Genomic DNA, 27,999 nt, shown 5'->3' with positions numbered 1-27,999 from the left:
CAGCAATCAGCAGCAAATCTCCAGGAATCATCCGCACATCTCCAGCAATCAGGAGCACATCTCCAGCAATCAACAGCACATCTCCAGCAATTTCAAGCACATCTATAGCATTCATTAGCACATCACCAGCAATCACCAGCACATCTCCAGCAGACATCAACAAATCTCAAACAAACATCAGCACATCTCCAATAATCACAAGCACAAATACAGCAATCACCAGCAAAGATCCATGAATCACCAGCAAATTTCCAGCAATCACCAGCACATCTCCAATCACCAGAAACTCTCCAGCAATCGACAGCACAACTCCAGCACATCTCCAGCAATTACCAGCATATCTCCAGCAATCACAAGCATATCTCCACCAGCCCCAGCACAACTCCAGCAATCGGCTGCACATCTCCAGTAATCAGCAGCAAAACTCCACCAATCACGTGCACAACAACAGCAATCACCAGCACATCTCCATCAATTAGCATCTCATCAGAAGCACTCATCAGCACATCTTGAGCAATCAGCAGCATATCTCAAGCAATCTCCCGCACAACTCCAGCAATCACCAGCACATCTTCAGCAATCACCAGCACATCTCCCGCAGTCAGCTGCACATATCCAGTAATCAGCAGCACATCTCCAGCAATCACCAGCAGAGCTCCACCAATCACCAATAGAGATGTAAAAATCACCAGCTCCGCTCTAAAAACAAACAGCTGAGCTCCAGCAATTACCAGATCAGATCCAGCAATTGTCAATCACGGGCTCAGCTCCAGCAATCACCAGCACATCTACAACAATCACAGCACATCTACAACAATCACCAGCACATCTACAACAATCACAGCACATCTACAACAATCACCACCACATCTACAACAATCACCTGCACAGCTCTAACAATCACTGGCACTGCTCCAGCAGTCACCGGCACAACACCGGGAAGCAACAGTACATCTCCCGCAATCACAAGCCCATCTCCGGCAATCACCAGCATATCTCCAGCAATCAGCAGCACATCTCCAGCAATCACCAGCACAACTCCAGCAATCGCAAGCACATCTCCTGGAATCACCAGCACAACTCCAGAAAACAGGAGCACATCTCCAGCAATCAGCAGCAAATCTCCAGGAATCATCAGCACATCTCCAGCAATCAGGAGCACATCTCCAGCAATCAACGGCACATCTCCACCAATTTCAAGCACATCTATAGCATTCATTAGCACATCACCAGCAATCACCAGCACATCTCCAGTCATCACCACTACAACTCCAGCATTTTCCAGCACAACTCCAACAATCACCAGCACATCTCCAGCAAACATCAGCAAATCTCAAACAAACATCAGCACATCTCCAATAATCACAAGCACAAATACAGCAATCACCAGCACAGATCCGTCAATCACCAGCACATTTCCAGCAATCACCAGCACATCTCCAATCACCAGAAACTCTCCAGCAATCGACAGCACAACTCCAGCACATCTCCAGCAATTACCAGCATATCTCCAGCAATCACAAGCATATCTCCACCAGCACCAGCACAACTCCAGCAATCGGCTGCACATCTCCAATAATCAGCAGCAAATCTCCACCAATCAAGTGCAAAACAACAGCAATCACCAGCACATCTCCATCAATTAGCATCTCATCAGAAGCACTCATCAGCACATCTTGAGCAATCAGCAGCACATCTCAAGCAATCTCCCGCACAACTCCAGCAATCACCAGCACATCTTCAGCAATCACCAGCACATCTCCCGCAGTCAGCTGTACATATCCAGTAATCAGCAGCACATCTCCAGCAATCACCAGCAGAGCTCCACCGATCACCAATAGAGATGTAAAAATCACCAGCTCCGCTCTAAAAACAAACAGCTGAGCTCCAGCAATTACCAGATCAGATCCAGTAATTGTTAATCACCGGCTCAGCTCCAGCAATCACCAGCACATCTACAACAATCACAGCACATCTACAACAATCACAACCATATCTACAACAATCACCTGCACAGCTCTAAGAATCAACAGCATATCAACAGCAATCTCCAGCATATCTCCAGAAATCAGAAGCACATCGCCAGCAATCACCAGCACATCTCCAGCAAACAAGAGCACATTTCCAGCAACCATCAGCACATCTCCAGCAATCACCAGGACATCTCTAGTAATCACAAGCACATCTCCACCAAACACCAGCACATCTCTAACAATCACCAGCACATCTCCCGCAATCAGCTGCACATGTCCAGTAATCAGCAGCACATCTGCAGCAAATATCGTCAATCACCAATAGAGCTCTAAAAATCACCAGCTATGCTCTAGCAACAAGCAGCTCAGCTCCAGCAATTACCAGCTCAGATCCAGCAATTGTCAAACACCGGCTCAGCTCCAGCAATCACCAGCACATCTACAACAATCACAGCACATCTACAACAATCACCACCACATCTACAACAATCACCTGCACAGCTCTAACAATCAATGGCACTGCTCCAGCAATCACCGGCACAACACCGGGAAGCAACAACACGTCTCTGGCAATCAGAAGCCCATCTCCGGCAATCACCAGCATATCTCCAGCAATCAGCAAAACATCTCCAGCAATCACCGGCATATCTCCAGCAATCAGCAGCACATCTCCAGGAATCACCAGCACATCTCCAGAAAACAGGAGCACATCTCCAGCAATCAGCAGCAAATCTCCAGGAATCATCAGCACATCTCCAGCAATCAGGAGCACATCTCCAGCAATCAACAGCACATCACCACCAATCTCCAGCACATCTCAAGAAATCATTAGCACATCGCCAGCAATCACCAGCACATCTCCAGTCATCACCAGCACAACTCCAGCATTCTCCAGCAACCACCAGCACATCTCCAGCAATCAGGAGCACATCTCCAGCAACCAACAGCACATCTCCACCAAACACCAGCACATCACCAGCAATGACCAGCACATCTCATGCAATGAGCTGCACATATCCAGTAAGCAGCAGCACATCTCCAGCAATCACCAGCAATAACCAATAGAGCTCTAAAAATCATCAGCTACGCTCCAGCAACAAACAGCTCAGCTCCAGCAATTACCAGCTCAGATCCAGAAATCATCAATCACCGGCTCAGCTGCAGCAATCACCAGCACATCTACAACAATCACCACTACTTCTACAACAATCACCTGCACAACTCTAACAATCAGTGGCACTGCAACATCAATCTCCATCACAATACCGGGAAGCAACAGCACATCTCTAGCATTCACAAGCCAATCTCCGGCAATCACCAGCAATTCTTAAGCAATCGCAGGCACATCTCCAGGAATTACCAGCACAACTCAAGAAAACAGGAGCACATCTCCAGCAATCAGCAGCAAATCTCCAGGAATCATCAGCACATCTCCAGCAATCTGGAGCACATCTCCACCAATTTCCAGCACATCTACAGCATTCATTAGCACATCGTCAGCAATAACCAGCACATCTCCAGTCATCACCAGCACAACTCCAGCATTTTCCAGCACAACTCCAGCAATCACCAGCACATCTCCTGAAAACATCAGCAAATCTCAAACAAACATCAGCACATCTCCAATAATCACCAGTACAAATACATCAATCACCAGCACAGATTGATCAATCACCAGCACATTTCCTGCAATCACCAGCACATCACCAATCACCAGAAACTCTCCAGCAATCGCCAGCACAACTCCAGCACATCACCAGCAATTACCAGCATATCTCCAGCAATCTCAAGCATATCTCCACTTGCACCAGCACAACTCCAGCAATCGGCTGCACATCTCCAGTAAACAGCAGCAAATCTCCCCCAATCATGTACACAACAGCAGCAAACACGAGCACATCTCCATCAATTACCATCACTGCAGCAGCAATCATCAGCACATCTTCAGCAATCAGCAGCACAAGTCTAGCAATCATCAGCACATCTCCACTAACCTCCAGCACATCTCAAGCAATCTCCCGCACACCTCCAGCAATCACCAGCACATCACCAGCAATCACCAGCACATCTACAACAATCACAGCTCATCTACAAAAATCACAACCACATCTAAAACAATCACCTGCACAGATCTAACAATCACTGGCACTGCTCCAGCAATCACCGGCACAACACCGGGTAAAACAGCACATCTCTGGGATTCACAAGCCAATCTGCGGCAATCACCAGCATATCTCCAGCAATCAGCAGCACAACTCCAGAAAACAGGAGCACTTCTCTAGCAATCAACAGCAAATCTCCAGGAATCATCAGCACATCTCCAGCAATCAGGTGCACATCACCAGCAATCAACTGCACATCACCACCAATCTCCAGCACATCTCAAGAAATCATTAGCACATCGCCAGCAATCACCAGCACATCTCCAGTCACCACCCGCACAACTCCAGCATTCTCCAGCACAACTGCAGCAATCACCAGCACATCTGCAGCAAACAAGAGCACATCTCCAGCAACCATCAGCACATCTCCAGCAATCACTGGGACATCTCTAGTAATCACCACCACATCTCCATCAAACACCAGCACATCTCCAGCAATCAGCAGCAAATCTCCAGGAAACATCAGCACATCTGCAGCAATCAGGAGCACATCTACAGGAATCAACAGCACATCGCCACCAATCTCCAGCACATCTCCAGAAATCATTAGCACATCGCCAGCAATCAGCAGCAGATCTCCAGTCATCACCAGCACAATTCGAGCAATCAACAGCACAACTCCAGCAAACAAGAGCACACCTCCTGCAACCATCCGCACATCTGCAGCAATCCCCAGCACATCTCTAGTAATCACCAGCACATCTCCAACAAACACCAGCACATCTCCAGCAATCACCAGCACATCTGCCACAATCAGCTGCACATATCCGGTAATCAGCAGCACATCTCCAGCAATCACCAGCAATCACCAATAGAGCTCTAATAATCCCAGCTACGCTCCAGCAACAAAAAGCTCAGCTCCAGCAATTACCAGCTCAGATCCAGAAATCATCAATCACTGGCTCATGTCCAGCAATCACCAGCACAACACCTGTGAAGCAACATCACATCTCTAGCAATCACAATCCAATCTCTGCCAATCACCAGCACATCTCCAGCAATCGCAAGAACCTCTCCAGGAATCACCAGCACAACTCCAGGAAACAGGAGCACATCTCCAGCAATCAGCAGCAAATCTCCAGGAATCATCAGCACATCTCTAGCAATCAGGAGCACATCTCCAGCAATCAACAGCACATCTGCACCAATTTCCAGCACATCTATAGCATTCATTAGCACATCACCAGCAATCACCAGCACATCTCCAGTCATCACCGCCACAACTCCACCATTTTCCAGCACAACTCCAACAATCACCAGCACATCTCCAGCAAACATCAGCAAATCTCAAACAAACATCAGCACATCTCCAATAATCACCAGCACAAATATAGCAATCACGAGCACAGATCAATCAATCACCAGAAAATCTCCAGCAATCGCCAGCACAACTCCAGCACATCTCCAGCAATTACCAGCATATCTCCAGAAATCACAACATATCTCCACCAGCACCAGCAGAAATCCAACAATCGGCTGCACATCTCCAGTAATCAGCAGCAAATCTCCACCAAAGACGTGCACAACAACAGCAATCACCAGCATATCTCCATCAATTACCATCTCATCAGCAGCAATCAACAGCACATCTTGAGCAATCAGCAGCACAAGTCCAGCAATCATCAGCAAATCTCCACCAATCTCCAGCACATCTCAAGCAATCTCCCGCAAAACTCCAGCAAACACCAGCACATCTTCAGCAATCACCAGCACATCTCCCGCAGTCAGATGCACATATCCAGTAATCAGCAGCACATCTCCTGCAATCACTAGCAATCACCAATAGAGTTCTAAAAATCACCAGCTACGCTCCAGCAACAAAAAGCTCAGCTCCAGCAATTACCAGCTCAGATCCAGAAATCATCAATCAACGAATCAGCTGCAGCAATCACCAGCACATCTATAGCAATCACCACCACATCTACAACAATCACCACCACATCTACAACAATCATCTGCACAGCTCTAACAATCACTGGCACTGCTCCAGCAATCACCAGCACAACAGCGGGAAGCAACAGCACATCTCTGGCAATCACAAGCCCATCTCCGGCAATCACCAGCATATCTCCAGCAATCGCAAGCACATCTCCAGCAAACATCAGCAAATCTCAAGCAAACATCAGCACATCTCCAATAATCACAAGCACAAATACAGCAATCACCAGCACAGATCCGTCAATCACCAGCACATTTCCAGCAATCACCAGCACATCTCCAATCACCAGAAACTCTCCAGCAATCGCCAGCACAACTCCAGCACATCTCCAGCAATTACCAGCATATCTCCAGCAATCACAAGCATATCTCCACCAGCACCAGCACAACTCCAGCAATCGGCTTCACAACTCCAGTAATCAGCAGCAAATCTCCACCAATCAAGTGCACAACAACAGCAATCACCAGCACATCTCCATCAATTACCATCTCATCAGCAGCAGTCATCAGCACATCTTGAGCAATCAGCAGCACATCTCAAGCAATCTCCCGCACAACTCCAGCAATCACCAGCACATCTTCAGCAATCACCAGCACATCTCCCGCAGTCAGCTGCACATATCCAGTAATCAGCAGCACATCTCCAGCAATCACCAGCACAGCTCCACCAATCACCAATAGAGATGTAAAAATCATCACTTCCACTCTAGCAACAAACAGCTCAGCTCCAGCAATTACCAGATCGGATCCAGCAATTGTCAATCACCGGCTCAGCTCCAGCAATCACCAGCACATCTACAACAATCATAGCACATCTACAACAATCACAACCACATCTACAACAATCACCTGCACAGCTCTAACAATCACTGGCACTGCTCCAGCAATCACCGGCACAAGAAAGGGAAAAACAGCACATCTCTTGGATTCACAAGCCAATCTCCGGCAATCACCAGCATATCACCAGCAATCAGCAAGAACATCTCCAGCAATCACCAGCACATCTCCAGCAATCACAAACACATCTCCAGGAATCACCAGCACAACTCCTGAAAACAGGAGCACATGTCCAGCAATGAACAGCAAATCTCCAGTAATCATCAGCACATCTCCAGCAATCAGGAGCACATCTCCAGCAATCAACAGCACATCATCACCAATTCCAGCACATCTCAAGAAATCATTAGCACTTCGCCAGCAATCACCAGCACATCATCAGTCATCACCGGCACAACTCCTGCTTTCTCCAGCACAACTGCAGCAATCACCAGCACATCTCCAGCAAACAAGAGCACATCTCCAGCAACCATCAGCACATCTCCAGCAATCCCAAGGACATCCCTAGTAATCACCAGCACATCTCCATCAAACACCAGCACATCTCCAGCAATCACCAGCACATCTACCGCAATCAGCTGCACATATCCAGTAATCAGCAGCACATCTCCTGCAATCACCAGCAATCACGAACAGAGCTCTAAAAATCACCAGCTGCGCTCCAGCAACAAAAAGCTCAGCTCCAGCAATTACCAGCTCAGATCCAGCAATCATCAATCACCGAATCAGCTGCAGCAATCACCAGCACATCTATAGAAATCACAGCACATCTACAACAATCACCACCACATCTACAACAATCACCTGAACAGCTGTAACAATCACTGGCACTGCTCCAGCAATCACCAGCACAACACCGGGAAGCAACAGCACATCTCTGGCAATCACAAGCCAATCTCCGGCAATTACCAGCATATGTCCAGCAATCTCCGACACATCTCTAGCAATCGCAAGCACATCTCCAGGAATCACAAGCAAACTCCCGAAAACAGGAGCACAGCTCCAGCAATCAGCAGCAAATTTCCAGTAATCATCAGCACATCACCAGCAATCAGGAGCACACCTCCAGCAATCACCAGCACATCACCAGCAATCACCAGCACATCTACAACAATCACAGCTCATCTACAAAAATCACAACCACATCTAAAACAATCACCTGCACAGATCTAACAATCACTGGCACTGCTCCAGCAATCACCGGCACAACACCGGGTAAAACAGCACATCTCTGGGATTCACAAGCCAATCTGCGGCAATCACCAGCATATCTCCAGCAATCAGCAGCACAACTCCAGAAAACAGGAGCACTTCTCTAGCAATCAACAGCAAATCTCCAGGAATCATCAGCACATCTCCAGCAATCAGGTGCACATCACCAGCAATCAACTGCACATCACCACCAATCTCCAGCACATCTCAAGAAATCATTAGCACATCGCCAGCAATCACCAGCACATCTCCAGTCACCACCCGCACAACTCCAGCATTCTCCAGCACAACTGCAGCAATCACCAGCACATCTGCAGCAAACAAGAGCACATCTCCAGCAACCATCAGCACATCTCCAGCAATCACTGGGACATCTCTAGTAATCAACACCACATCTCCACCAAACACCAGCACATCTCCAGCAATCACCAGCACATCTATCGCAATCAGCTGCACATATCCAGTAATCAGCAGTACATCTCCAGCAATCACCAGCAATCTCAAATAGAGCTCTAAAAATCACCAGCTACGCTCCAGCAACAAACAGCTCAGCTCCAGCAATTACCAGCACAGATCCAGCAATCATCAAGCACCGGCTCAGCTGCAGCAATCACCAGCACATCTTTATCAATCACAGCACATCTACAACAATCACCACCACATCTACAACAATCACCTGCACAGCTCTAACAATCACTGGCACTGCTCCAGCAATCACCAGCACAACACCCGGAAGCAACAGCACATCTCTGGCAATCACAAGCCAATCTCCGGCAATCACCAGCACATGTCCAGCAATCAGCATCACATCTCCAGCAATCACCAGCACCTCTCCAGGAATCGCAAGCACATCTCCAGGAATCACCAGCTCAGCTCCTGAAAACAGGAGCACATCTCCAGCAATCAGCAGCAAATCTCCAGGAATAATCAGCACATCTCCAAAAATCAGGAGCACCTCTCCAGCAATCAACAGCTCATCTCCACCAATTTCCAGCACATCTACAGCAATCATTAGCACATCTCCAGCAATCACCAGCACATCTCCAGTCACCACCCGCACAACTCCAGCATTCTCCAGCACAACTGCAGCAATCACCAGCACATCTGCAGCAAACAAGAGCACATCTCCAGCAACCATCAGCACATCTCCAGCAATCACTGGGACATCTCTAGTAATCACCACCACATCTCCACCAAACAGCAGCACATCTCCAGCAATCACCAGCACATCTATCGCAATCAGCTGCACATATCCAGTAATCAGCAGTACATCTCCAGCAATCACCAGCAATCTCAAATAGAGCTCTAAAAATCACCAGCTACGCTCCAGCAACAAACAGCTCAGCTCCAGCAATTACCAGCACAGATCCAGCAATCATCAAGCACCGGCTCAGCTGCAGCAATCACCAGCACATCTTTATCAATCACAGCACATCTACAACATTCACCACCACATCTACAACAATCACCTGCACAGCTCTAACAATCACTGGCACTGCTCCAGCAATCACCAGCACAACACCGGGAAGCAACAGCACATCTCTGGCAATCACAAGCCAATCTCTGGCAATCACCAGCACATGTCCAGCAATCAGCATCACATCTCCAGCAATCACCAGCACCACTCCAGGAATCGCAAGCACATCTCCAGGAATCACCAGCTCAGCTCCTGAAAACAGGAGCACATCTCCAGCAATCAGCAGCAAATCTCCAGGAATAATCAGCACATCTCCAGCAATCAGGAGCACCTCTCCAGCAATCAACAGCACATCTCCACCAATTTCCAGCACATCTACAGCAATCATTAGCACATCGCCAGCAATCACCAGCACATCTCCAGTCATCACCAGCACAACTCCTGCATTTTCCAGCACATCTCCAGCAACCACCAGCACATCTCCAGCAAACATCAGCAAATCTCAAGCAAACATCAGCACATCTCCAATAATCACCAGCACAAATACAGCAATCACCAGCACAGCTCCATCAATCACCAGCACATTTCCAGCAATCACCAGCACATTTCCAGCAATCACCAGCACATTTCCAGCAATCACCAGCACATCTCCAATCACCAGAACCTCTCCAGCAATCGCCAGCACAACTCCAGCACATCTCCAGCAATTACCAGCATATCTCCAGCAATCACAAACATATCTCCACCAGCACCAGCACAACTCCAGCAATTGGCTGCACATCTCCAGTAATCAGCAGCAAATCTCCACCAATCACTTGCACAACAGCAGCAATCACCAGCACTTCTCCATCAATTACCATCACATCAGCAGCAATCATCAGCACAACTCCAGCAATCACCAAAACATCTTCAGCAATCACCAGCACATCTTCCGCAGTCAGCTGCACATATCCAGTAATCAGCAGCACATCTCCAGCAATCACAAGTTCAGCTCCACCAATCACCAATAGAGCTCTAAAAATCACCAGCTCCACTCTAGCAACAAACAGCTCAGCTCCAGCAATTACCAGATCAGATCCAGCAATTGTTATTCACCGGCTCAGCTCCAGCAATCAGCAGCACATCTCCAGAAATCATTAGCACTTCGCCAGCAATCACCAGCACAACTCCAGCAAACATCAGCACATCTCCAATAATCACCAGCACAAATACAGCTATCACCAGCACAGTTCCATCAATCACCAGCACATTTCCAGCAATCACCAGCACATCTCCAATCACCAGAACCTCTCCAGCAATCGCCAGCACAACTCCAGCAAATCCTGAGCAATCTACAGCATATCTCCAGCAATCACAAGCATATCTCCACCAGCACCAGCGGAACTCCAGCAATCGGATGCACATCTCCATTAATCAGCAGCAAATCTCCACCAATCACATGCACAACAGCAGGAATCACCAGCACATCTCCATCAATTACCATCACATCAGCAGCATTCTCCAGCACAACTCCAGTGATCACCAGCACATCTCCAGCAATCATCAGCACATTTCCAGCAATCACCAGCACATCTCCAATAATAACCAGCACACACAGAGCAATCACCAGCACATTTCCAGCATTCACCAGCACATCTCCAATCACCACAATCTCTCCACCAGTCGCAAGCACATCTCCAGCAATCACCAGCACAGCTCCATCAATCACCAATAGAGCTCTAAAAATCACCAGCTCCACTCTAGCATAAAGCAGCTCAGGTCCTGCAATTACCAGCTCAGCTTCAGCAAGCATCAATCACCAGCTCAGCTCCAGCAATCACCAGCACATCTACAACAATCACAGCACATCTACAACAATCACCACCACATCTTCAACAATCACCTGCACATCTCTAACAATCACTGGAACTGCTCTGGCAATCACAAGCCCATATCCGGCAATCACCAGCATATCTCCATCAATCACCAGCAAATTTCCAGCAATCACCAGCACAACTCCAGCAAACAGCAGCACCTAGGCAGCAGTCAGCAGCACATCTCCAGGAATCATCAGAACATCTCCAGCAATCACGAGGACATCTCCAGCAATCAACAGCACATCTCCAGCAATCTCAAGAACAACTCCAGCAATCACCAGAACATCACCAGCAATCATCAGCACATCTCCAGCAATCATTAGCACATCGCCAGCAGTCACCAGCACATCGCCAGTCATCACCAGCACATCGCCAGTCATCACCAGCACAACTTCAGCATTCTCCAGCACAACTGCAGAAATCACCAGCACATCTCCAGCAAACTTCAGCACATCGCCAGCAAACATCAACACACCTCCAATAATCACCAGCACAAATAAAGCAAACACCAGCACATTTCCATCAACTACCATCACATCAGAAGCAATCATCAGCACGTCTTCAGCAATCAGCAGCACATCTCCAGCTATCACCAGGAAATCTCTAGTAATCACCAGCACATGTCCAACAAGCACCAGCACATCTCCAGCAATCACCAGCACATCTCCATCAAACAGCTGCACATATCCAGTAATCAGCAGCACATCTCTAGTAATCACCAGCAAAGCTCCAGAAATCACCAATAGAGGACTAAAAATCCCCAGCTCCGCTCTAGCAGAAACCAGCTCAGCTCCAGCAATTACCAGCTCAGCTCCAGCAATCAGCAATCACCTGCTCCGCTCCAAGGGTCACCAGCACATCTACAACAATCACAGCACATCTACAGCAATCAGCACCATATCTCCAACAATCACCTGCACATCTCCCGCAATGAGCTGCAGATATCCAGTAATCAGCAACACATCTCCAGCAATCACCAGCACCGCTCCATCAATCACCAATAGAGCTCTAAAAATCACCAGTTCCACTCCAGCAAAAAACAGCTCAGCTCCAGCAATTACCAGCTCAGCTCTAGCAATCATCAATCACCGGCTCAGCTCCAACAATCACCAGAACATCTACAACAATCACAGCACATCTACAACAATCACCACCACATCCAGTACAATCACCTGCACAGCTCTATCAATCACTGGCACCGCTCCAGCAATCACCAGCACAAATCCAGCAAGCAACAGTACATCTCCGGCAATCACAAGCCCATCTCCGGCAGTCACCAGCATATCTCCAGCAATCAGCAGCACAACTCCGGCAAGCAAAAGCACATCTCCGGCAATCACAAGCCCATCTCCAGCAATCACCAGCACATCTCCAGCAATCGCAAGCACATTTCCAGGAACCACCAGCACAACTCCAGCAAACAGCAGCACATGTCCAACAGTCAGCAGCACATCTCCAGGAATCATCAGCACATCTCCAACAATCATGAGCACATCTAAAGCAATCAACAGCCCATCTCCAAAAATCTCCATCACAAGTCCAGCAATCACCAGCACATCAACAGAAATCATCAGCACACCTCTAGCAATCATCAGCACATCGCCAGCAATCAACAGTACATCGCCAGTCATCACCAGCAAAACTCCAGCATTCTCCAGCACAACTTCAGCAATCAGCAGCACATCTCCAGCAATCATCAGCACATCTCCAGCATACATCAGCACATGTCCACTAATCACCAGCACAAATACAGCAATCAGCAGCACAGATCCATCAATCACCAGCATATTTCCAGCAATCACCAGCACATTTCCAGCAATCACCAGCACATCGCAAATCACCGGAACCTCTCCAGCAATCGTCAGCACAACTCCAGCACATCTCCTGCATCACCAGCACATCTCCAGCAATCACCAGCACATCTCCAGCAATCAGCTGCACATCTCGAGCAAACAACAGTGAATCTCCATCAGAAACAAACACATCTCCAGCAAACAGCAGCACATTCCCAGCACACACCAGCTCAGCTCCAGCAATCACCAGCACATCTACAACAATCACCACCACATATACAACAATGACCTGCGCAGCTCTAAGTATCACCAGCACCGCTCCGGCAATCACCAGCACATCTCCAGCAATCACAAGCACATCTCTGGCAATTACCAGCCCATCTCCTGCAATCACCAGCACAGCTCCTGCAAGCAGCAGCACATCTCCGGCTATCACCAGCACATTTCAGGCAATCACAAGCACATTGCAGGCAATCACCAGCATATCTCGAGCAATCACCAGCACAACTCCAGCAATCACAAGCACATCTCCAGCAATCACCGGCATATCTCCATCAATCACCAGCACATTTCCAGCAATCACCAGCACATAGACAGCAATTACCATCACATCTCCAGCAATCACCAGCATATCTCCAGAAATCACCAGCACAACTGCAGCAAACAGCAGCACATCTCTAGCAATCATCAGCACATCTACAGCAAACACCTGCACATCAACAACAATCACCTGCACAGATCTAACAATCACCAGCACAGCTCCAGCAATCACCACCACATATCCAGCAATCACCAGCTCATCTCCTGCAATCACCAGCACATATCCAGGAATAACTAACAGAGCTGTAACAATCACCAGCTCAACTCCAACAATCACCAGCTCACCTCCAGCAGTAACCAGCGCATCTAAAACAATCACCCGCAAAGATGTAAAAATCAACGCCAACGCTCCAGCTATCAACAGCTCACCTCCAGCAATCACTAGCTTAGCTCGAAAAATCACCAGCACATCTCCCGCAATCACAAACAGAGCTCTAACTATCAGCAGCTCAGCTCAGCTCCAACAATCACCAGCTCAGTTCAGGCAATCACCAGCACAGCTCCAGCAATCACCAGCGCATCTCCAACCATAACCTACAGAGCTCTAACAATCACCAGCTCAGCTCCAACTATCACTAACAGAGTGCTAACAATCATCAGTTCAGCTCAAACTATCACAAACAGAGATCTAACAATACCCAACACTGCTCAAGCAATCACCAGTAGAGCTCTAACAAATACCAGCTCAGCTCAAGCAATCACCAATACATCTCTAACAAATACCAGCTCGGCTCCAGATAAAACCAGCTAAGCTCCAGCAATCAGCAGAACATCTCCAACAATCACCCGCACATCTCCCGCAATCAGCTGCAGATATCCAGTAATCAGAAACACATCTCCAGCAATCACCAGCACCGCTCCATCAATCACCAATAGAGCTCTAAAAATCACCAGCTCCGCTCCAGCAAAAAACAGCTCAGCTCCAGCAATTACCAGCTCAGCTCCAGCAATCATCAATCACCGGCTCAGCTCCAGCAATCACCAGAACATCTACAACAATCACAGCACATCTACAACAATCACCACCACATCCAGTACAATCACCTGCACAGCTCTAACAATCACTGGCACCGCTCCAGCAATCACAAGCAGAACTCCGGCAAGCAACTGCACTTCTACGGAAATCACAAGCCCATCTCCGGCAATCACCAGCATATCTCCAATAATCACCAGCTCAAATACAGCAATCACCAGCACATATCCATCAATCTCCAGCACATCTCCAGCAATTGCAAGCCCATCGCCAGAAATCACCAACACAACTCCAGCAAAAAGGAGCACATCTCCAGCATATAGCAGCACATCTCCAGGAATCATCAGCACATCTCCAGCAATCACGAGCATATCTCCAGCAAAAAACAGCACATTTCCACCAAACTCCAGCACAACTCCAGCAATCACCAGCACATCACTAGCAATCAGCAGATCTCCAATAATCATTAGCACATCGCCAGCAATCACCAGCATTTCTCCAGTCATCACCAACACAAATACAGCAATCACCAGCACAGATCCATCAATCACCAGCACATTTCCAGCAAGCCACAGCACATCTCCAATCACCAGAACCCCTCCAGCAATCGCCAGCACAACTCCATCACATCTCCAGCAATCACAAGCACATCTCCAGCAATCACCAGCACATGTCAAGCAAACACCTGCACAACTCCAACAATCAGCTGCACATCTCCAGTAATCAGCAGCAAATCTCCACCAATCACCTGCACAATTGCAGCAATCACCAGCAGATCTCTATCAATTACCATCACATCATCAGCAATCACCAGTACATCTCCAGCACATCTGCAGCAATCAAATGCTCAGCACGAGCAAAAACCAGCTCAGCTCCAGCAAACATCAATCACCGTCTCAGGTCCAGCAATCACCAGCAGATCTACAACAATCACCGGAACATGTAAAATAATCACTAGCACATCTCCAGCAAACACAAGCACATCTACAGGAAACAGCAGCACATCTCCTGCAATCACCATCAAAAACAAGCACATCACCAGCTAACAGCAGCACATCTCCTGCAATCACCAACACATCCCAAGCAATCATCAGCACATCTCCAGCAAACACAAGCACATCTCTAGCAAACACCAGCACATCTCCGGCAATCACCAGCACATCTCCAGCAAACAAGAGCACATCTCCAGCAATCATCAGCACATCTCCAGCAATCATCAGCACATCTCCAGCAATCACCAGCACATCTCCCGCAATCAGCTGCACATATCCAGCAATCACCAGCACAGTTCCAGCAATCACCAAGAGAGCTCTGAAAATCACAAGGTCCGCTCCAGCAATAACAAGCTCAGCTCCAGCAATCATCAATCACCGGCTCAGCTCCAGCAATCAACAGCACATCTACAACAATCACAGCACATCTACAACAATCACCACCACAGCTACAGCAATCACATGCACAGCTCTAACAAACACTGGCACCGCTCCAGCAATCACCAGCACATCTCCGGCAATAAAAAGCCCATCGCCAGCAATCAGCTGTACATCTCCCGCAAACAGCTGTACATCTCCTGCAATCAGCAGCACATCTCCAGCAATCGCAAACACATCTCCAGGAATCACCATCACAACTCCAGCAAACAGCACCACATCACCAGCAATCAGCAGCATATCTCCAGGAATCATCAGCTTACCTCCAGCAAACATCAATCACCATCTCAGATCCAGCAATCAACAGCGCATCTACAACAATCACCAGCACATGTAAAATAATCACCAGCACATCTCCAGCAAACACAAGCACAACTCCAGCAAACAGCAGCAAATCTCTAGCAATCACCAGCACATCTCCAGAAAACATCAGCACATCTCCAGCAAAAACAAGCATATCTCCAGCAAACAGCAGCACATCTCCTGCAATCACCAGAACATCCCCAGCAATCATCAGCACATCTCCAGCAAACACCTGCACATCTCCTGCAAACACCACCACATCTTTGGCAATCACCTGCATATCTCCAACAATCACCTGCAGATATTCAGCAATCACCAGAATATCTCCAGCAAATAAGAGCACATCTCCAGTAATCACCAGCACATCTCCAGCAAACACCAGGACATCTCTAGTAATCATCAGAACATCTCCACCAAACACCAGCACATCTCCAGCAATCACCAGCATATCTCACGCAATCAGCTGCACATATCCAGCAATCAGCTGCACATCTCCAGCAATTACCAGAATATCTCCAGCAAACAAGATCACATCTCCAGTAATCACCAGCACATCTCCAGCAATCACCAGGACATCTCTAGTAATCAGAAGCACTTCTCCACCAAGCACCAGCACATCTCCAGCAATCACCAGCACATCTCCCGCAATCAGCTGCACATATCCAGTAATCAGCAGCACATCTCCAGCAATCACCAATAGAGCAGTAAAAATCCCCAGCTCCGCTCCAGCAAAAACCAGATCAGCTCCAGCAATTACCAGCTCAGCTCTAGCAATCATCAATCACCAGCTCAGCTCCAGCAATAACCAGCACATCTACAACAATCACCACCATATCTACAACAATCACCTGCACATCTCTAACAATCAGCTGCACCGCTCCGGCAATCAAAAGCCCATCTCCGACAATCATCAATATATCTCCAGCAATCAGCAGCACATCTCCAGCAATCAGCAGCGCATCTCCAGCAATAGCAAGCACATGTCCAGGAATCACCAGCACAACTCCAGCAAACAGCAGCACATCTCCAGCAATCAGCAGCATATCGCAAGGAATCATCAGCACATCTCCAGCAATCATAAGAACATCTCCATCGATCAACAGCACATCGCCACCAATCTCCAGCACAACTCCAGCAATCACCAGCACATCTCCAGCAATCATCAGCACATCTGCAGCAATCATCAGCACATCGCCAGTAATCGCCAACACATCTCCAGTCATCACCAGCACAACTCCAGCATTCTCCAGCACAACTCCAGCAATCACCAGCACATCTCCAGCAATGATCAGCACATGTCCTGCAAACATCAGCACATTTCCGGCAATCACCAGCACATCTCTAATAATCACCAGCACAAATAGAGCAAACACCAGCAGATCTCCAGCAAACACCAGCGTATCTCGAGCAATCATCAGCACATCTCCAGCAAATAAAAGTTCAACTCCTGCAAACAACTGCACATTTCCAGCAAACAACAGCACATCTCCAACAATCACCAGCAGATATTCAGCAATCACCAGAACGTCTCCAGCAATCAGCAGCACATCTCCAGCAATCACCAGCACATGTCAAGCAAACAAGAGCACATCTCCAACAATCACCAGCAGATATTCAGCGATCATCAGGACATCTCCAGCAATCACCAGCACATCTCCACGAAACACAAGCACATCTCCCGCTATCACCAGCACATCTCCCGCAATCAGCTGCACATATCCAGTAATCTACAGCACATCTCCAGCAATCACCAAAATAGCTCCAGCAATCACCAATAGAGCTCTAAAAACCACCAGCTCCACTCCAGCAAAAACCAGCTCAGCTCCAGCAATTACCAGCTCAGCTCTAGCAATCATCAATCACCGGCTCAGCTCCAGCAATCACCAGCACATCTCCAGCAATCACAAGCACATCTCCAGCAATCACAAGCACAACGCCACCAATCTCCAGCACAACTCCAGCAATCACCAGCACATCACCAGCAATCATCAGCATATCTCCAGCAATCGTAAGCACATCTCCAGGAATCATCAGAACAACTCCAGCAAACAGCACCATATCTCTAGCAATCAGCAGCATATCTCCAGTAATCATCAGCACATCTCCAGCAATCACGAGCAAATCTCCAGCAATCAAGAGCACATCTCCACCGATCTCCAGCAATCACCAGCAAATCACCAGCAAATCACCAGCAATCATCAGCACATCTCCAGCAATCATTAGCACATGGCCAGCAAACGCCAGCACATCTCCAGTCATCACCAGCACAACTCCATCAATCACGAGCGCATCACTAGCAATCATCAGCACATCGCCAGCAAACATCAGCATATTTCCAGCAATCACCAGCTCTTCTCCAATAATCACCAGCACAAATACAGCAAACACCAGCACATCTCCAGCAAACACCAGCACATCACCAGCAATCAGCAGCACATCTCCAGCAATCATAAGCACATCTCCAGCAAACACCTCCACATCTCAAATAATCACCAGCACAAATACAGCAATCACCAGTACAGATCCATCAATCACCAGCACATTTCCAGCAATCACCAGCACATCTCCAATCACCAGAACCTCTCCAGCAATCACCAGCACAACTCTCTCATATCTCGATCAATCACCAGCACATTTCCAGCGATCACCAGCACATCTCCAATAACCAGAACCTCTCCAGCACATCTTCAGCAATCACCAGCACATCTACAACAATCACCACCACATCTACAACAATGACCAGCACAACTCTAACAATCACTGGCACCGCTCTGGCAATCAAAAGCCCATCTCTGGCAATCATCAGTATATCTCCAGCAATTAGCAGCACATCTCCAGCAATCATGAGAACATCTCCATCAATCAACAGCACATCACAACTAATCTCCAGCACAACTCCAGCAATCACCAGCATATCTCCAGCAATCATCAGCACATCTCCAGCAATCGCCAACACATCTCCAGTCATCACCAGCACCACTCCAGCATTCTCCAGCACAACTCCAGCAATCACCAGCACATCTCCAGCAATGATCAGCACATCTCCTGCAAACATCAGCACATTTCCGGCAATCACCAGCACATCTCTAATAATAACCAGCACAAATAGAGCAAACACCAGCAGATCTCCAGCAAACACCAGCACATCTCCAGCAATCACCATCATATCTCCAGCAAACACCTGCACAACTCCAACAATCAGCTGCACATCTCCAGTAATCAGCAGCAAATCTCCACCAATCACCTGCACAATTGCAGCAATCACCAGCAGATCTCTATCAATTGCCATCACATCATCAGCAATCACCAGTACATCTCCAGCACATCTGCAGCAATCAAATGCTCAGCACGAGCAAAAACTAGCTCAGCTCCAGCAAACATCAATCACCGTCTCAGCTCCAGCAATCACCAGCAGATCTACAACAATCACCGGAACATGTAAAATAATCACTAGCACATCTCCAGCAAACACAAGCACATCTACAGGAAACAGCAGCACATCTCCTGCAATCACCATCAAAAACAAGCACATCAACAGCTAACAGCAGCACATCTCCAGCAATCACCAACACATCCCAAGCAATCATCAGCACATCTCCAGCAAACACCTGCACATCTCCGGCAATCACCAGCACATCACCAGCAAACAAGAGCACATCTCCAGCAATCATCAGCACATCTCCAGCAATCACCAGCACATCTCCCGCAATCAGCTGCACATATCCAGCAATCACCAGCACAGTTCCAGCAATCACCAAGAGAGCTCTGAAAATCACAAGGTCCGCTCCAGCAATAACAAGCTCAGCTCCAGCAATCATCAATCACCGGCTCAGCTCCAGCAATCAACAGCACATCTACAACAATCACAGCACATCTACAACAATCACCACCACAGCTACAGCAATCACATGCACAGCTCTAACAAACACTGGCACCGCTCCAGCAATCACCAGCACATCTCCGGCAATAAAAAGCCCATCTCCAGCAATCAGCTGTACATCTCCCACAATCAGCTGTACATCTCCTGCAATCAGCAGCACATCTCCAGCAATCGCAAACACATCTCCAGGAATCACCATCACAACTCCAGCAAACAGCACCACATCACCAGCAATCAGCAGCATATCTCCAGGAATCATCAGCTTATCTCCAGCAAACATCAATCACCATCTCAGATCGAGCAATCACCAGCGCATCTACAACAATCACCAGCACATGTAAAATAATCACCAGCACATCTCCAGCAAACACAAGCACATCTCCAGCAAACAGCAGCAAATCTCTAGCAATCACCAGCACATCTCCAGAAAACATCAGCACATCTCCAGCAAAAACAAGCATATCTCCAGCAAACAGCAGCACATCTCCTGCAATCACCAGAACATCCCCACCAATCATCAGCACATCTCCAGCAAACACCTGCACATCTCCAGCAAACACCACCACATCTTTGGCAATCGCCTGCATATCTCCAACAATCACCAGCAGATATTCAGCAATCACCAGAATATCTCCAGCAAACAAGAGCACATCTCCAGTAATCACCAGCACATCTCCAGCAATCACCAGGACATCTCTAGTAATCATCAGAACATCTCCACCAAACACCAGCACATCTCCAGCAATCACCAGCATATCTCACGCAATCAGCTGCACATATCCAGCAATCAGCTGCACATCTCCAGCAATTACCAGAATATCTCCAGCAAACAAGATCACATCTCCAGTAATCACCAGCACATCTCCAGCAATCACCAGGACATCTCTAGTAATCATCAGCACATCTCCACCAAGCACCAGCACATCTCCAGCAATCACCAGCACATCTCCCACAATCAGCTGCACATATCCAGTAATCAGCAGCACATCTCCAGCAATCACCAATAGAGCACTAATAATCCCCAGCTCCGCTCCAGCAAAATCCAGATCAGCTCCAGCAATTACCAGCTCAGCTCTAGCAATCATCAATCACCAGCTCAGCTCCAACAATAACCAGCACATCTACAACAATCACCACCATATCTACAACAATCACCTGCACATCTCTAACAATCAGCTGCACCGCTCCGGCAATCAAAAGCCCATCTCCGACAATCATCAATATATCTCCAGCAATCAGCAGCACATCTCCAGCAATCAGCAGCACATCTCCAGCAATAGCAAGCACATGTCCAGGAATCACCAGCACAACTCCAGCAAACAGCAGCACATCTCCAGCAATCAGCAGCACATCGCAAGGAATCATCAGCACATCTCCAGCAATCATGAGAACATCTCCATCAATCAACAGCACATCGCCACCAATCTCCAGCACAACTCCAGCAATCTCCAGCACAACTCCAGCAATCACCAGCACATCTCCAGCAATCATCAGCACATCTCCAGCAATCATCAGCACATCTGCAGCAATCATCAGCACATCTGCAGCAATCATCAGCACATCGCCAGTAATCGCCAACACATCTGCAGTCATCACCAGCACAACTCTAGCATTCTCCAGCACTACTCCAGCAATCACCAGCACATCTCCAGCAATGATCAGCACATGTCCTGCAAACATCAGCACATTTCCGGCAATCACCAGCACATCTCTAATAATCACCAGCACAAATAGAGCAAACAACAGCAGATCTCCAGCAAACACCAGCGAATCTCGAGCAATCATCAGCACATCTCCAGCAAATAAAAGTTCAACTCCTGCAAACAACTGCACATTTCCAGCAAACAACAGCACATCTCCAACAATCACCAGCAGATATTCAGCAATCACCAGAACGTCTCCAGCAATCAGCAGCACATCTCCAGCAATCACCAGCACATGTCAAGCAAACAAGAGCACATCTCCAACAATCACCAGCAGATATTCAGCGATCATCAGGACATCTCCAGCAATCACCAGCACATCTCCACAAAACACAAGCACATCTCCCGCTATCACCAGCACATCTCCCGCAATCAGCTGCACATATCCAGTAATCTACAGCACATCTCCAGCAATCACCAACATAGCTCCAGCAATCACCAATAGAGCTCTAAAAACCACCAGCTCCACTCCAGCAAAAACCAGCTCAGCTCCAGCAATTACCAGCTCAGCTCTAGCAATCATCAATCACCGGCTCAGCTCCAGCAATCGCCAGCACATCTCCAGCAATCACAAGCCCATCTCCAGCAATCACAAGCACAACGCCACCAATCTCCAGCACAACTCCAGCAATCACCAGCACATCACCAGCAATCATCAGCATATCTCCAGCAATCGTAAGCACATCTCCAGGAATCATCAGAACAACTCCAGCAAACAGCACCATATCTCTAGCAATCAGCAGCATATCTCCAGTAATCATCAGCACATCTCCAGCAATCACGAGCAAATCTCCAGCAATCAAGAGCACATCTCCACCGATCTCCAGCAATCACCAGCAAATCACCAGCAATCATCAGCACATCTCCAGCAATCATCAGCACATGGCCAGCAAACGCCAGCACATCTCCAGTCATCACCAGCACATCTCCAGCAAACACCTCCACATCTCAAATAATCACCAGCACAAATACAGCAATCACCAGCACAGATCCATCAATCACCAGCACATTTCCAGCAATCACCAGCACATTTCCAATCACCAGAACCTCTCCAGCAATCACCAGCACAACTCTTTCATATCTCCAGCAATCAGCAGCACATCTCCAGCAATCATAAGCACATCTCCAGCAAACACCTCCACATCTCAAATAATCACCAGCACAAATACAGCAATCACCAGCACAGATCCATCAATCACCAGCACATTTCCAGCGATCACCAGCACATCTCCAATAACCAGAACCTCTCCAGCACATCTGCAGCAATCACCAGCACATCTACAACAATCACCACCATATCTACAACAATGACCAGCACAACTCTAACAATCACTGGCACCGCTCTGGCAATCAAAAGCCCATCTCTGGCAATCATCAGTATATCTCCAGCAATCAGCAGCACATCTCCAGCAATCATGAGAACATCTCCATCAATCAACAGCACATCACAACTAATCTCCAGCACAACTCCAGCAATCACCAGCATATCTCCAGCAATCATCAGCACATCTCCAGCAATCATCAGCGCATCGCCAGCAATCGCCAACACATCTCCAGTCATCACCAGCACAACTCCAGCATTCTCCAGCACAACTCCATCAATCACCAGCACATCTCCAGCAAACATCAGCACATTTCCGGCAATCACCAGCACATCTCCAATAATCACCAGCTCAAATACAGCAAACACCAGCACATCTCCAGCAAACACCAGTACATCTCCAGCCATCATCAGCACATCTCCAGCAATTAGAAGCACAACTCCAGCAAACAACTGCACACCTCCAGCAAACAACACCACATCTCAGGCAATCACGAGCACATCTCCAACAATCACCAGCAGAAATTCATCAATCACCAGAACGTCTCCAGCAAACAGCAGCACATCTCCAGCAATCACCAGGACATCTCCTGCAATCACCAACACATCTCCACCGAACACCAGCACAACTCCAGCAATCACCAGCACATCACCAGCAATCATCAGCATATCTCCAGCAATCGTGAACACATCTCCAAGAATCACCAACACAACTCCAGTAAACAGCACCACATCTCCAGCAATCAGCAGCATATCTCAAGTAATCATCAGCACATCTCCAGCAATCACGAGCACATCTCCAGCAATCAAGAGCATATCTCCACCAATCTCCAGCAATCAACAGCACATCTCCACCAATCTCCAGCAATCTACAGCACATCACCAGCAATCATCAGCACATCTCCAGCAAACATCAGAATATTTCCAGCAATCACCAGCACATCTCCAATAATAACCAGCACAAATACAGCAAACACCAGCACATCTCCCGCAAACACTATCACATCTCCCGCAATCATCAGCACCTCTCCAGCAATCATAAGCACATCTCGAGCAAACACCTGCACATCCCCAATCACCAGAACCTCTACAGCACAAATACAGCAATCACCAGCACAGATCCATCAATCACCAGCACATTTCCAGCAATCACCAGCACATCTCCAATCACCAGAACCTCTACAGCAATCGCCAGCACAACTCCAGCAATCACCAGCATATCTCCAGCAAAAACGAGCACCATTCCAGAAGTCAGCTACACATTTCCAGTAATCAAGATCAAATCTCCACCAATCACGTGCACAACTGCAGCAATGACCAGTACATCTCCATCAATTACCATCACATCACCAGCAATCATCTGCACATCTTCAGCATGCAGCAACACATCTCCAGCAATCACCAGCACATCTCCTGTCATCACCAGCACATCTTCAGCATTCTCCAGCACAACTCCAGCAATCAAAAGCACATCTCCAGCAATCATCAGCACATCTCTAGCAAACAACAGCACATCTCCGACAATCACCAGCACCTCTCCAATTAGCACCAGCACAAATACAGCAATCACCAGCACAGATCCATCAATCACCAGCACATTTGCAGCAATCACCAACACATCTCCAATCACCAGAACCTCTCCAGCAATCGCCAGCACAACTCCAGCACATCTCCAGCAATCACCAGCACATCTCCAGCAATCACCATCATAGCTCCAGCAAACACTAGCACAACTCCAGCAATCAGCTGCTCATCTCCAGTAATCGGCAGCAAATCACTACCAATCACCTGCACAACGGCAGCAATCACCAGAACATCTCCAGCAATCACCAGGACAAATCTAGTAATCACCAGCACATGACCACCAAACACCAGCACATCTCCAGCAATCACCAGCACATCTCCTGCAATCAGCTGCACATATCCAGTAATCAGCAGCACGTCTCCAGCAATCACCAGCACAGCTCCAGCAATCACCAATAGAGCTCTAAAAATCCCCAGCGCCGCTCCAGCAAAAACCAGCTCAGTTCCAGCAATTACCAGCTCAGCTCCGGCAATCATCAATCGCCGGCTCAGCTCCAGCAATCACCAGCACATCTACAACAATCACAGCACATCTACAACAATCACCACCACATCTACAACAATCACCTGCACAGCTCTAACAATCACTGGCACCGCTCCAGCAATCACCAGCACAAATCTGGCAATCACCAGCATATCTCCAGCAATCAGCAGCACAACTCTGGCAAGCAACAGCACATCTCCGGCAATCACAAGCACATCTCCAGCAATCGCAAGCACATCTCCAGGAATCACCAGCACAACTCCAGCAAGCAGCAGCACATGTCCAATAATCAGCAGCACATCTCCAGCAAGCATCAGCACATCACCAACAATCACGAGCACATCTCCAGCAATCAACAGCCCATCTCCACCAATTAAAACATAACTTCAGCAATCACCAGCACGTCAACAGCAATCATCAGCACACCTCCAGCAATAATCAAAACATTGCCAGCAATCACCAGTACATCTCCAGTCATCACCAGCACAGCTCCAGCATTCTCCAGCAAAATTTCAGCAATTAGCAGCACATCTGCAGCAATCATCAGCACATCACCAGCATACATTAGCACATCTCCAGCATACATCAGCACATGTCCAATAATCTCCAGCACCAATACAGCAATCACCAGCATATTTCCAGCAATCACCAGCACATCTCCAATCACCAAAACCTCTTCAGCAATCGCCAGCACAACTCCAGCACATCTCCAGCAATCACCAGCACATCTTCAGCAAACACCAGCGGATCTCCGTTAGAAACAAGTACATCTCCAGCAAACAGCAGCACATTTCTAGCTATCACCAGCTCAGCTCCATCAATCACCAGCACATCTACAACAATCACGACCACATATACAACAATCAGGTGTGCAGCTCTAACAATCAACGGCACCGCTCCGGCAATCACCAGCACATCTCCAGCAATCACGAGCACGTCTCTGGCAAGTACCAGCCCATCTCCGGCAATCACCAGCACATCTCCAGCAATCACCAGCACGTCAAAAGCAATCATCAACACACCTCCAGCAATAATCAGCACATCCCCAGCAATCACCAGTACATCTCCAGTCATCACCAGCACAACTCCAGCATTCTCCAGCAAAATTTCAGCAATTCGCAGCACATCTGCAGCAATCATCAGCACATCACCAGCATACATTAGTACATCTCCAGCATACATCAGCACATGTCCAATAATCACCAGCACCAAAACAGCAATCACCAGTGTATTTCCAGCCATCACCAGCACATCTCCAATCACCAAAACCTCTTCAGCAATCTCCAGCAATCACCAGCACATCTCCAGCAAACACCAGCATATCTCCGTTAGAAACAAGTACATCTCCAGCAAACAGCGGCACATTTCTAGCAATCACCAGCTCAGCTCCATCAATCACCAGCACATCTACAACAATCACGACCACATATACAACAATCATGTGCGCAGCTCTAACAATCAACGGCACCGCTCCGGCAATCACCAGCACATCTCCAGCAATCACGAGCACGTCTCTAGCAAGTACAAGCCCATCTCCGGCAATCACCAGCACATCTCCAGCAATCACCAGCACGTCAAAAGCAATCATCAGCACACCTCCAGCAATAGTCAGCACATCGCCAGCAATCACCAACACATCTCCAGTCATCATCAGCACAACTCCAACATTCTCCAGCAAAATTTCAGCAATTAGCAGCACATCTGCAGCAATCATCAGCACATCACCAGCATACATTAGCACATCTCCAGCATACATCAGCACATGTCCAATAATCTCCAGCACCAATACAGCAATCACCAGCATATTTCCAGCAATCACCAGCACATCTCCAATCACCAAAACCTCTTCAGCAATCGCCAGCACATCTCCAGCACATCTCCAGCACATCTCCAGCACATCTCCAGCACATCTCCGGCAATCACCACCACATCTCCAGCAATCATCAGCACATCTCCAGCAAACACCAGCACATCTCCAGCAAACACGAGCAGATCTCCATTAGAATCAAGTACATCTCCAGCAAACAGCAGCACATTTCTAGCAATCACCAGCTCAGCTCCATCAATCACCAGCACATCTACAACAATCACAGCCACATATACAACAATCACGTGTGCAGCTCTAACAATCAAAGGCACCGCTATGGCAATCACCAGTACATCTCCGGCAATCACCAGCACATCTCCAACAATCACCAGCAGATATGCAGCAATCACCAGAACCTATCCAACTATTACAAGCACATGTCCAGCAAACAAGAGCACATCTCCAGAAATCATCAGCACATCTCCAGCAAACACCAGGACATCTCCAGCAATCACAGCACATCTCCACCAATCACCAGCACATCTCCACCAATCACCAGCACATCTCCAGAAATCATCAGCACATCTCCAGCAAACACCAGGACATCTCCAGCAATCACAGCACATCTCCACCAATCACCAGCACATCTCCAGCAATCACCAGCACATCTCCCGCAATCAGCTGCACATATCCAGTAATCAGCAGCACATCTCCAGCAATCACCAA

The sequence above is a fragment of the Carcharodon carcharias genome, chromosome 8 (assembly GCF_017639515.1).
Source record: "Carcharodon carcharias isolate sCarCar2 chromosome 8, sCarCar2.pri, whole genome shotgun sequence".
Lineage (NCBI taxonomy): Eukaryota > Metazoa > Chordata > Chondrichthyes > Lamniformes > Lamnidae > Carcharodon > Carcharodon carcharias.
Note: the sequence above shows the minus strand (reverse complement) of the source record.